This window comes from Echinops telfairi, unplaced genomic scaffold (assembly GCF_000313985.2).
Source record: "Echinops telfairi isolate 266 unplaced genomic scaffold, ASM31398v2 ScPeMD7_7424;HRSCAF=8462, whole genome shotgun sequence".
Classification (NCBI taxonomy): domain Eukaryota; kingdom Metazoa; phylum Chordata; class Mammalia; order Afrosoricida; family Tenrecidae; genus Echinops; species Echinops telfairi.
Window position 1 is genome coordinate 13,807,441 of NW_022111324.1, and position 13,018 is coordinate 13,820,458.

A 13,018-nucleotide genomic window follows, 5' to 3' on the forward strand; every position below is an offset into this window, starting at 1 on the left:
AGCCGCCACTGCTTGTCTTGCTTAGCACCCAACTGGTCCAGTGTTCATAGGAATTTGTTCATAGTTTTATTTTAAACTATAGTTCCAACGGTCTGAGGGACAGTGAACTGGGCCCCTGTTTAAAAAGTTTGAGGACCCCTGCTAGAGCTCTGCTATCGGGGGTAGCCTTTGCTATCGGGGGTAGCCGCTGCTATCGGGGGTAACCTCTGTGCTCCTGCGGGTTTGCCTGCTGCGAGTGGCAGTGACATGGGAGAATTCGACCTCGAAGGCTTTTCCACCTGGGCGGAAGACAAGACCCACATGCCGTCGGGTGGCAAGTGTAGTGAAGATGATGTGAATGAATTAGTGAAGGAAGGCACAGAAAACCAAAGAGACAAACAAAAAGGCTGCAGGCATTCGCACCAGGAAGAGAAAACAAGCGGGCCTGTCATCAGAAGGAGGAGGAGGAGAGCTAGATCCTGCAGCAGAATCGGGAAGCAGCCGCAGTGCCGACATAGATGAAGGTGCAGAGCCAGACAAGGGGCCTTGAGTCAGAGGATGCAAGAAAAAGAATGCAGATGAACTCCGGGCCGCTCCTGAATGATGTGGGACCCAAATCAAGAGTGTCCCTGAGTCCAGGAGTTAAGCAAAGAGAGGAGGCTGAAAGAGACAAGTTCTAGAACGTTGTTGGTCAAAGCAGAAGCATGGAGAAACCTAAGGAACTAAAAAGGTCAAAATCACCGAGGTGCTTGACTGTGCTGGGGAAGAAGTCGGGGTGACTAAGGAGGTGGAGACTCCTTCTAAAGAGGCCAAATTCTTCCTCAAGCAAAATGAAAAAGAGGAGCGCCAGGCGGACTGGCCTTCAGCGCTGCCCTCACTCCCTGCAGGGTCAAGGTTAAGAGACCAAGTTGCATGAGCAGCCTTCTGGGGGAAGATTGGAGCCAAGAAGCACAAAACGAGAATTCTCCAGAAGTCCAAATTGGACTAGAAAAGCTTCAGGGAGGAAGAAGGCATTGAAGAAGAGCTGGCTATCCGTAATGGAGGGAAAGAGGGGTACATGGACCAAAAAGCTTTTCGGGAGCGCCTGAACCACAGCCCTTTGAAATTAAGCCAGACCTCTGGCTGAGCACAATGAAGCCCTGCTGTGCAGAGGGCAAATCAGTCTGAAGCAGCTGAATCCTGTTTACAATGTGTGCTTCTTGTGCAGCACTTGGGAAATGTTTCTGGTTTCTCTCCTCAAGGTTTCCCGACCAGGTCTTTTCTCCTACATTGAAATCTTGCCAGTCGCGTGGTTTATCCTAGAAAGTTTATCCTAGAAAGAAAGAAAGAGAGAGAGAGAGAGAAACTGTGGAGGAAGAGATTGAGAGCAAGCTGAGGGGACTTTAAAAGTTCATGAAAAAGTGAAGTTTTAAAAAAAAAAATTGAGAGTGGGGGGAGTGGGGAAGGAGGAGGAAAATGAGGAGCTGATGCCAGGGGCTTAAGTGGAGAGCAAATGTTTTGAGAATGATGACGGCAATGAATGTACAAATGTGCTTTACACAATTGATGTATGTATGGATTGTGATAAGAATTGTATGAGCCCCCAATAAAATGATTTTTAAAAATTGGACCAATAATTAAAATCAGAAGGGGACGATCTAAAATATTTAAGAGAATAGATATCTTGTACATATATGTGAGTTTAGAGCTTCAAATAATGCTTAAATAGAGTGCAATATGCTAATCATAAATTGGTGAATATGTTTTTTAAGTGAGTTCTCCACTTGAAGACTTAAAAAAAAACTTTGTGAATTGATGGATGGATGGATTGTGATTAAGAGTTATACGAGCCCCCAATAAAATGTTGTGTTTTTTTTTAAAGAAAAGAAACAGTTACAGTCTCGGAAACCCACAGGGACAGTTCTACTCTGCCCTATAGAGTCACTATTCGTTAGAATCAACTCTATAACAGTGAGTTTTTGTTTAACAGACTACTTAAAGGTCCTTACATGAAGTAAACAGTTGTGCTTTGCTGCTCACCCAAAGGTTGGCAGTTCATGCCCATCCTGGGGCTCTGGGGAGTCACATTTGGTGATCTGTTTCTGTCGAGGGAGCAGCCAAGAACACCCCATTGAGGTCAGCTCTGCTCTCTCACATGTGGGGTTGCCATGAGGCTAAACTGATTCAAGGGCTATGGGGGTTTTGTTGTTTTTCTCTGGGTGTACATAACTTTGTTATGTGTTATGCAATCTAAATAAAATCATAAGATTGTTCCATGAATTTTTTTAATTTTTCAGATTACATAGCCCATAAGAAAATCAAGCACCAAAAAAAAAAAATCCTCAAGAACAATGTGCTCTTATTTGATTCTAAATTCTATAATAAATTATGTAGCATTTATGTGATATAACTCTGTGATAGAATTCTCAGTTTCCTTTGGAAAAAGGAAAAAAATTGTGAAGAACTCTTGTATTCTTTACAATCCTTAGATGTATGTATGATTATGCCCATTTAACAGAAAAGGAAACTAAGGTTCAGAATAACTTATCACATAAAATGTTGCATAAGTAAGTTATGCCCTTAGTAAACTTACCTACATTCTTTCTATATAAATGCGGCTGTTTCTCAGTAACATAGGACCCAAACCAAAGGTTCTGTGATTGGTTTCATGATAGAATTCTCACTTTCCTTGTGGGAGATCCAGGTTCAATTTCTGGCCAGTCAGCTCAGGCACAGGCCCCACTCATTTGTCAGTATAAGCCTGCATATTACTATGAGGTTAGCCAAATTTCAGTGGAACTTCCAGATTAAGACAGACCAGAAGAAAGGTTTAAAGAACTGCTTCTGAAAATCAGACAAAGAAAACTCCTCGAATCATAAACATGTGATCACCAGTGTGTCATTTTAATTAGTCTTAAAGTGACTAAATGATTGTTTCCTTTCCTTTTTACTTTCTCCTCTATTAGTCTTTTTTTCCTGATTGTTTTGCCTAATATTGTATTTACAAAATTCATCTGTACTGTTTTCCATTCATTTTCATTGTTGTTTAGTGTTCCATTTGGATGGGTATGCCAAAATGTATCCGTTCACTCTACTGTTAGTGGTAATTTGGTGTTGTTAACAATAGTGTTGCTAGGTGTTGAAATCAAATCCATGGCAATGGATTTGATATGAGCGTTCTTGGACATATTTTTGGGGGGTCAAACAAGTGCACATTTCTATGAGATATACCCAAGAAAGGAATTGCTGGGCCATACAGTGATATATTCAATTTTAGGAAATAAGTCATGTACATTCCAAAGTACTTGTACACTCTGAAGGCCACTTCATTCTCATATCTGGTCATGAATGCTGGCTGTTAGGATGGAGACTAGCTGCAGCTGGGAGCTATAACAACCACAGGTGGCCTCTCCATGGACCTGAACTTCCTCACAATGTGGTCCCTGAGTTCCAAAGGCCACACACCCGAACCAGAAAGAAGCTAGTGTTTATAACTTAGCCTGAAAAGTCACATCGCATCACTTCCACAGCATTCTCATGGTTGAGACAGTTGATTACCCAGGTCCTTCTGTCACTAGAGCAATATCAACTTTGAAAATTACAATCTGCCACAGAACTTACTACATCCAGTGACTCGATTATTCATTCTAATCATTTAATTATAATTATCTCTAGATTATTGCATATTGTTCTGCATATACAGCCAAAGCTTTTGCTAAGAATGGCTATTTGTGTCCTATCTTCTTACACTGTAACATGAGGAATAAAACTAGGGGCATCCTTATTTTACTTTTTATCTCTAAAGGACCCTACAATATTTTATAATTAGATTTCATGTTATTATTTGTTTTTTGTCCTTTTAACTTCTTTATAAGATGAAGAAAGACCCACTTCTATTCATATTTGGATGATAATTTGGATTTGTTTTACTTTTGTACTTTTTAATCATGAGTGAATGTTAAATTTATCAAATAGCATTTCTGGATCTATTGATATTATCATGTGATTTAAAAATTTTATTCTAAATATCATTTGATTGGTTTTCCAACTAATCACTTTGCACTTCCAAAATAAACACAACTTTGTGGAGGTTCTTTATCCTTCCTATATCTTGTTGGATCTTATTATTTTTTTAATAATGTATTGTATTCATAGCATAGGAAATTAGTTTGGGATTTTTCTTTGCTTATGATGTCTTTATTAAAGCATGCTAACCTCATCAAATGAGTTTGGATTGTTATTCTTTTTTCTGTTCTCTCAAAAAGTTTCTGTAAACTTGGGATTATTTCTCCTTTAAGCATTTAGTGTAGAACGTGCTATTGAAGCCATGAAGGACTGAAGTCTTCTTCGTGGAAGTCTTTAATGGCAAACTCAGTTTCTTAGTGGTTACAGAGTTAAGAGTTTTCCGTTCTTTTAGTACATGGTAGTGCTATACTTGTATTTTACTAATAGCTTATCCTATCTATATGAAATTTTAATTAATTGGTTAAAAACTGTAGCTAATATCCTCATATGAGTTTTTAAGCGTCTCTGTGAGTCAGAAATCACTAAATGGCAACCAGTTTGAGTTTTTGTTTAAAGTCCTTTCCGGAGGTCATCTTTTTCTTTTCTGATAATGATCATTTGTGTTCTTTTTCGTTATCAGGATCACCAAATGCATTCATTATAGTAGCCTTTTCACACAAAAACATAGAGCCCTGGTAGTGTGATGCATCAATCATTAGGTCCATGAAAGGCCAGCAGTTCAGAACAACAGTCTGCTCCCTGGTGAAAGATGAAGCAGTCTCCTTCTGCAAACATTATAGCCTCAGAAACCCTGTAGAACAGTGCTACTCTGTCCTACACTGCGAGTCAAATCAATTCAACAGCTGTGGTTTGGTTTGAGGTTTGAATTTGTTGATCTTCTCTGTTATGATTATTTTTCATTTCATTCGTTTTCCATCAAGAGAGGCTTCTACCAAAAATGTGGACAAGATTCATTTTTTTGACCCCTCCCTGTTTACAGCTTATCCTATCAGAGCTGGCTTTCAAAATTCAGCTAGCCAGCACACTTCAGGAAGCCTGCAGGCTCCCCTCCTGCGCCGTTTTCTCACAGAAACTCCTAGGGAGAGCATTCATTCAGGCTGACCCTCAAAAAAGCCATAGGGTGAAGTGTTAAATGACTCTAACTTGAAGATTAACAGAGTGATGTTTAAGGGATCTTGACATTGTCTTATGTCTGTTAAATCATTGGTCTGTATATGTCGACCAATTAGAAGTTTCTTCTCGTAAGTTCTTAGATCCTCTGTAGTTAAGCTCTGTGAAAATCGTATTTCACTGCAATACTTTGGACAGTCGGTACAAGATCGTATCCTGCATCATTTTGTTCCTTCAATAAACTCCTTTCATTCTAGCAGAAGCTCCACTTTGCTCTTTGACCTGAATGTATGCAATTAAAGCCATAGAAGCCTTACTAAACACTCTGAGCTGCAGCCTACAAGTTTGATATGTGGTATTTAATTATAATCTGTTAAAAAGATTTGTTAATTTCCACTGCCATTTTTGTATTTGGAAATATGCTTCTTCATTTAATCATTTTATTGGGGGCTCATACATCAAATACATCAATTGTATAAAGCACATTTGTACATTCCTTACCCTCATCATTCTGAAAACATTTGCTCTCCATGTAAGCCATTGGCATCAGCTCATTTTTCCCCTCCCTCCCCGCTCTCCACTCCCTCATGAACCCTTGATAATTTATAAATCATTATTTTGTTGTATCTTACATTGTCCGACGTCTCCCTTCACCCACTTTTCTCTTGTCCGTCCCCAAGAAGGAGGTTGTATGTAGATCCTTATAATCACTTCCCCCTCTCTACCCCAACCTCTCTCCACCCTCCCAGCATCGTCACTCTCACCACTGGTCCTGAAGGGATCATCTGTCCTGGATTCCCTGTGTTGCCAGTTCCTATCTGTACCAGTGGACATCCTCTGGTCTAGCCAGATTTGAAAGGTAGGATTGTGATCATGATAGTGGGTGGGGTGGGGAGGAAGCATTTATAAACTAGAGGAAAGTTGTATGTTTCATCGTTGCTACACTGCACCCTGACTGGCTCTTCTCCTCCCCGCTACCCTTCCTAAGGGGATGTCCAGTTTCCTACAGATGGGCTTTGGGTCCCCACTACGCACTCCCCCTCATTCACAATGATATGGGGTTTTTTTGTTCTTTGATGCCTGATACCTGATCCCTTTGGCACCTCGTGATCATACAGGCTGGTTTGCTTCCTCCATGTGGGTTTTGTTGCTTCTGAGCTAGATGGCCGCTTGTTTACCTTCAAGTCTTTAAGACCTCAGATGCTATATCTTTTGATATCGGGCACAATCAGCTTCCTTCACCACATTTGCTTATGCACACATTTGTCTTCAGTGATCATATTGGGAAGGTGGGCAACCACTGATATGATTGTTTGTTCTTTGATGTCTCATACCTGGTCCCTTCTACACCTTGTGGTCACACAGGCTGGTGTGCTTCTTCCATGTGGGCTTTGATACTTCTGAGCTAGATGTCTGCTTGTTAATCTTCAAGCCTTTAAGGCCCCAGACGCTATATCTTTTGATAGCCTGGCACCACCAGCTTTCTTCACCACATTTGTTTATGCACACATTTGTCTTCAGCGATTGTGGGGGGAAGGTTTGCATCATGGAATGCCAATTTAATAGAACAATGTGTTCTTGCATTGAGTAAGTACTTGAGTGGTGGCCCAATGTCCATCTTCTGCCTTAATACTAAACCTATAAATATATGCACTTAAATCTATTTCCAGACCTTCCTATATAAATATATTTACATATGTACATGCCAGTATTTATACCTCTATAAATACCCTTTGCCCTTTGTCTCCTAGTTCTTTCTTCTATTTCCTTTTACTTTCCTCTTGTCCCACTATCATGCTTAGTCTTCATTTAGGTTTCAGTAATTTCTCTCGGTTATATTTCCCTTGATCAAGCCCTAGCAGGCCTCTCAAATCCTCCTTGCCACTAATTTCGGATCACTTGTTGCTCCCCTGTCCTTGGGTGGTCATCACCACCTCCTAACCCCCGCCTCCCCCTCTCCCATGTTCCCCGGAAACCATCGGTCCCATTGTTTTCTCCTCCAGACTGTTCATCCAGCCTATCTTATCTAGATAGATATGTAGAGATAATAACATGCACCAAAAAGCAAGGCATAGCAAGACAAAGTGACAAATGAGAACACAGTGATGACAACAAAAAAAGTAAACCAATGACCCATAAAATAATAAATTAATTTAAAAAGAAAAAAGAAAAAAAATTTTAAAGAAAGAAAAACCTGTTAATTTATCAAGGCCTGATTTTTGAACTCTAAGCGTGTCCTCCAGTCAAGTCTGATGGGGTACCACTCTCTGGCCCCAGAGTCTATCCTTTGCACTCCCTCCAGAGCTCCCTGCTCTACTCCCCTGCCCCCACTATTGCTCTGCCACATGCCTTTAATGTTTTGCCTCGGTGTCGCGGGGTCAGTCCAGGCCAATTCTGACACTGAGTCTCCAGTGTTGCCCCCCATAGGGCCCTGGGCCAGTGAGGAACATCGTGTCTCATAGTGGGACCAGCTATATGGTCCACTCAGTGCATTGGCTGTTCGGAGCGGGGATATCGTCCTCCAGGCTTGGTGGGCCAGGATGTGCTCCACATTCTCTTCCTCTCCTTTCATTTGCTACCGTGTGCTCTGATCAGACATGTCCCTCTCCCCTAGCTGCATCTTCAGTGCCATCCTCTAAAGTAAATTATTTTGGGAGGAGGGGAAGTGGTCCATGTAGCTGGTATGGGGGCCGAGCCCTCAGGTCCCTCCAATGGTTCCCCTCTCCAGGCCGGTATGCTGCATTCGCATCCCAGAACACAGGATTTAAGTCTGGTCGCTCTTTCCCTGTGGAGACACAAACAATACCCTCCCCTTGGGTGGGTCAGTGCCCTATTCCCTCACCACACATCTCTTTTTTCCCCTTTATTCCATACCCCCATCCTTTTTAGTTGGCTACAATATGTACCCTTGGATTTAGTCTGGCCTCTGCCATACTACCTGGACCTCACCCCTGGAGTTTGTATACAGTAGCTTGTTCCCTGTGCCCCTTTTTCATTTTTCTTTTCTTTCTTCTTCTTTTTTTTAAATAAACTTACCTCAGCGTACTCATGCTGTACTTGTCCTTTTGTGTTTGGCTTACTTCACCTAGCATGATTTCCGCCAGTCCTTCACATGCAGTGATATGCTTCATGCGCTCATCACTGACTTTTAGCGATGCATAGTACTCCATTGTATGTATGTACCACGGTTTTTTAATGATGTGGAATTCTATGTTAGTGGCCAAAGTAGTAATTCTGGGAAGAGAAGAAAATTGACCACTTTTAAGAGATCTGGACCCATTAAGAATAATGATGCATCTATTTCATGAATTCTGTATATTTTTCTTCTGTCTTATTTTTGTCTCTTAATTTCATGTGATTTATAAAAAACAGATATGTTAGATACTTAACATTTTATTAGAAAACTCAAATAAAGTAAAAAATTCATTAGGAATATAACAGAGAGCCTATTAACATTTTCACCTTGATAAAGAAAGGAAGTTGTGTTTTAAAGTACATCTATGCCATGCCAATTTTGCTTCAGAAGTGTCCTGGAATATGTACAAGATTTTCACATAAATGTATACCTCTAATGTTTCTGAATCCTAAACAGTAATATGTTTAATTGTAACAGTTTATCGTCCCTCATATCAGTACTGCTTCTTGAGTCTGTTTTCTATGAAAGTACAAGAAACTATTCAAATTATTTGCTCATCTCTGACACTTCTTTGTAAATGAGCTTAATCCTTTAAATTGAGGAGACATTCAATCAGGATTCACTGATAATTACTGGTGATTAGAATGTGAAATCTGGAAACATAATGAAGAAATGGTGCTTGGAAAACATAACCTTGGTGTTAGAAAAAAGCTGGAGATTCCAAGATATAATTTTGTAAGACTAATGACTTCATTGAAAATACCATTTTTCAAGAACATAAAAGGTGACCTCACCAAAAAGAATAGATAGGAATCAAAATGACTAGGTTTGTGAGAAAAAAAATTATGGAGAAGCCCAGAATCAACATTCAAAACAAGATCAGGGACCAACTATGGCATAAATAATCAATTGCTCACATGAAAATACAGGTAGAAGGTGAAGAAAGGTAAAATGAGTGCATAAGAGCTAAAATACAACCTTGAGTATTTCGCATCTGAATTCTGAGACCATCTCAAGAATACATTTGAGGAGACTTCAGGGAAGATGGTGATGGATTGACACATACCAGAGGGACTCTGCAGAATTCAGCCCAGGAGAGTTGCTAAGAGGGAAATTCAACACTACTGAAATGCAGGAGGCGCATCATAAAGATAAGTAGGAACAGACCCACGGGGTTTTGAGGGGCTGGAAATTTTGGTTTACTTCAGTGAAAGCCGGCTGAGGCTTCACCTTGGCCGTGCCACTATCTTTGCTGGAGCTGGGACAATTTGGAGCCCGTAGGGGGGCTTGGTATCAACACAGCCTCAGTTTGCCCCCATCTCCCTCGGGGCAGGGACTGGACCCTTGTAGCTCCATGGCAGGGATTGGGGTTCAGCCATATTGTTGCTTTTTTTTCCATCTGTGCTCTCTGTCCCCCCACAGTCCTGGAAGTCTGTGCAGGGGCTTTTTCTCGGCACAGCAACAGCTTTCCACCACCTCCTAGGGTTTAGTCCCGTAGGGGCGGGGACTAAACCCTCCCAGCTCCACGAGCAGGAATCAGGACACAACTACATTGTTGCTGTTGATTCCTTCTCTTCTTTATATCCTCGAACAGTCTGAGCGGTATTGCGTTTTTCCCTCCTCTTTGCCTCTTTCCTGTTCCCTCACACTCCACTGCTGACCTCCAGACTACTCCCCTTAGCCTAGGGCATTTACACCTGCACCACACCCAGCTAGGTGAACTCCACCCTATGTAGTTAGCCCGAGGCTGGGGAAAGCCCTGCTTTCCCTCCAGGAGATACTCTGACCAACTTCTTACCGGGGAACTCCTGCCTGTGTACCTGGGAGCATAAGGCAGCTCGGCCAACATTCATCAACATTCCAAGCTGTTGCAGAAACATCTGCCCAACCTCCGCAACACCAAAGCAGGCAACCCACCAGCCTTCTGGGGCACTTCGGTGAGAGGGAAGGATAAAGTGGTAGGTTAATTCCATAGTGAAATTAGCTGTAGGCAGTTCGAAGAAGCATTCCTACAAGTCTCCTAGAGAGAACCAGTGTTCTTCAATTCCCTGGACAATGGAACCTGGCTCCTTTAAAACAATTCAATGCAAACAGCCATCGCCCCCAATGACCTCAACGAAAAAACAGGGGAAACAAAAGGCAATGGCAGATGTCCCAAACATAATGACATGCATAGAAGCAGACATTGAGCTGCCACAGGAAGAAATTTTCAGAAACTGGCTTGGAGTCATACAGGATATGAGAGAAGCAATACAGAAAAAGGATGAAATGATAGAGGAGATAAAGGCCATAAACCAAAGGGAAATACAGGAGCTTAGGGTGGAGATAACAAAAACCAGTAGCAGAAGCATGGACTTCGAGAATTGACTGGAGGAAGAAGAGAACTGCATCAATGACTTGGAGGATAGCCAAGCAGACTTTAACAAACACGAACAAAAATCTAATAAGATCATCAGAGAAGCTGCAGAAAACCTAAGAGCTATGTCTGATGCTACGAAGCAGAACATTAGAATTATTAGCTTACTGGAGAAAGATGCAAAAAAGAATTTATCTGCAACAATATTGAGAGAATTCATGGACAAAAACTTACTCAGCTTAATGAGTGAAAACCAGGCAACCATTCAGGAGGCTGAAAGAACACCAACTAGACTGAATACCATGAAGAAGTCACCCAGGCACATAATAGTTAAATTATCCAACTTTAAGGAAAAGGAGAAAATCATGAGAGCAGCTAGAGAAAAACAAGCAATAATATATAAAGGTTCCCAAATATGAATATGCTCATACCTATCAGCAGAAACTATGAGGAAGAGGGAGAGGAGTAATATATTCCAAAAATTGAAGAAAAACAATGCAAACCCAAGAATACTCTACCCAGCCAAATTATCGATCAAAATAGATGGAGAAGAGTCTTCCCAGACAAGGAAAAACTTAAAGAATATGTTAGAAGAAACCCAGCCCTACAAAAGATCCTTTCGGACCCAGTATGGGTAAATGAACAACACTCACCAAGCATAAATAAGAGACTGCCACATAGAACAACCTCACCCAGAAGGCAACAAAGAGAAAACAGACCCCAAGATAGCATTGGGTTAAGGATGGAAAGAAGTCAAGAATGATACACACACATGCACAACAGGCTAATGAAAAAGGAAAGTAGGAAACCACCCAACACAAATGGTATAAGATGACATCACAGAGTCCGCAGATGGAGATAATAACTCTGAATATCAATGGCCTAAACTCAGGCATTAAAAGACTGAGACTAGCAGACTAGCTTAGAAAACACAACACATCAATCTGTTGCCTACAGGAGACACATCTCAAGGTTACAGACAAAAATAGGCTGAGATAAAGGCTGGGAAAGGCATACCAAGAAAACAAGAATTCAAAAAAAGCTGGGGTTGCAATCCTAATCTCAGATAAAATTGACCTCAAAGAGCAAACCATAAAAAGAGATAAGGAGAGACGCTATATAATGCTTAAGGGAATGGTAGAAAGAAACTCAACAAGGAGGCTAGAGGTCTAAGCACTACAATTAGACAATTTGACCTGATAGATATTTACAGAGCTTTTCATCCAAATACAAAAAAAAATTCACATTCTTCTCAAGTCCACATGGCACATATTCAAAGATAGACCATAAGGCAAATCTACATAAATTTAAATGCATTGATACCACACAGACCTCTCTCTCTCTGAACACTGTGCCATAAGGCTGGAAATCAACAAAAGAAAGACAAAGAAAGCTAGAGCAAACAATTGGAGGATGATTAACTCTCTACTACATAAGGAGTGTGTACTGGCACAGATCAGATATAAAATTAGGAAATGTCTAGAAACCAATGAGAATGAGCACACGACATACCAAAACTTATGGGACACAGCAAAGGCAGTTATCAGAGGAAGTTTCATAGCAATACATGCACACCTGAGAAAGGAAGAGAGACTCATGATTGATATGCTGGCACAAAATTTACAACTAGAGCAGAGTCAGCAGGATAATCCTACTAATAGTAAAAGAAAAGAAATCATAAATATCAGGGCTGAGATTCAGGAGAGGGAAATAAAACTATGGAAAAAATTAATGCTGCTAAAAGTTGGTTCTTTGGAAGGATAAACAAAATCAACAGACCACTGGCAAACCTAACCAAAGAAAGGACGGAATAAATTTCAATAGCAAGAATAAGGAATGAAAGAGGGGACATTACAACAAACCCTTATGAAATCAAAAGGATAATTACACAATACTAAGAAGGATTGTACTCCAATGAATTCAACAATTTGGAAGACATGGACAAATTCTTGGAAAAACAATCCTTCCCTAGACTATCCTCGATGGATGTCAAGAATCTCAACAGACCCATAGCAATAGAAGAAATAGACAAGGTTATCAAAGGATAGCCAACAAAAAACTCCCCTGGACCAATGGCTTCACTGAAGAATTCTACAAAGCATTTAGGGAAGAACTAACACAAATCCTACACAAACTCTTCCAAAACATAGAAAAAGATGACAAACACCCGAACTCCTTCTATGAAGCTAGTATAACTCTGATACCAAAACCAGGCAAGGATCCCACAACAATCGAGAACTACAGACCAATATCCCTAATGAACATAACATCAATGCAAAATTCCTTAGCAAAATACTAGCCGATAGGATACAAAATTATATCAAACAAATAATTCACCATTAGCAAGTGGGATTCATACCAGGGATGCAGGGATGGTTCAACATACAAAAGAACATTAGTATTATTCATCACATTGACATGAAAAACTATAA

The 13,018-nt window shown here is 40.6% G+C and overlaps 1 pseudogene; it reads left to right on the top strand.

Moving 5' to 3' along the window:
* The first annotated feature begins 246 nt into the window (after positions 1–246).
* Positions 247–1,146, top strand: LOC101641116 (annotated as a pseudogene).
* The last annotated feature ends 11,872 nt before the right edge of the window (positions 1,147–13,018 follow it).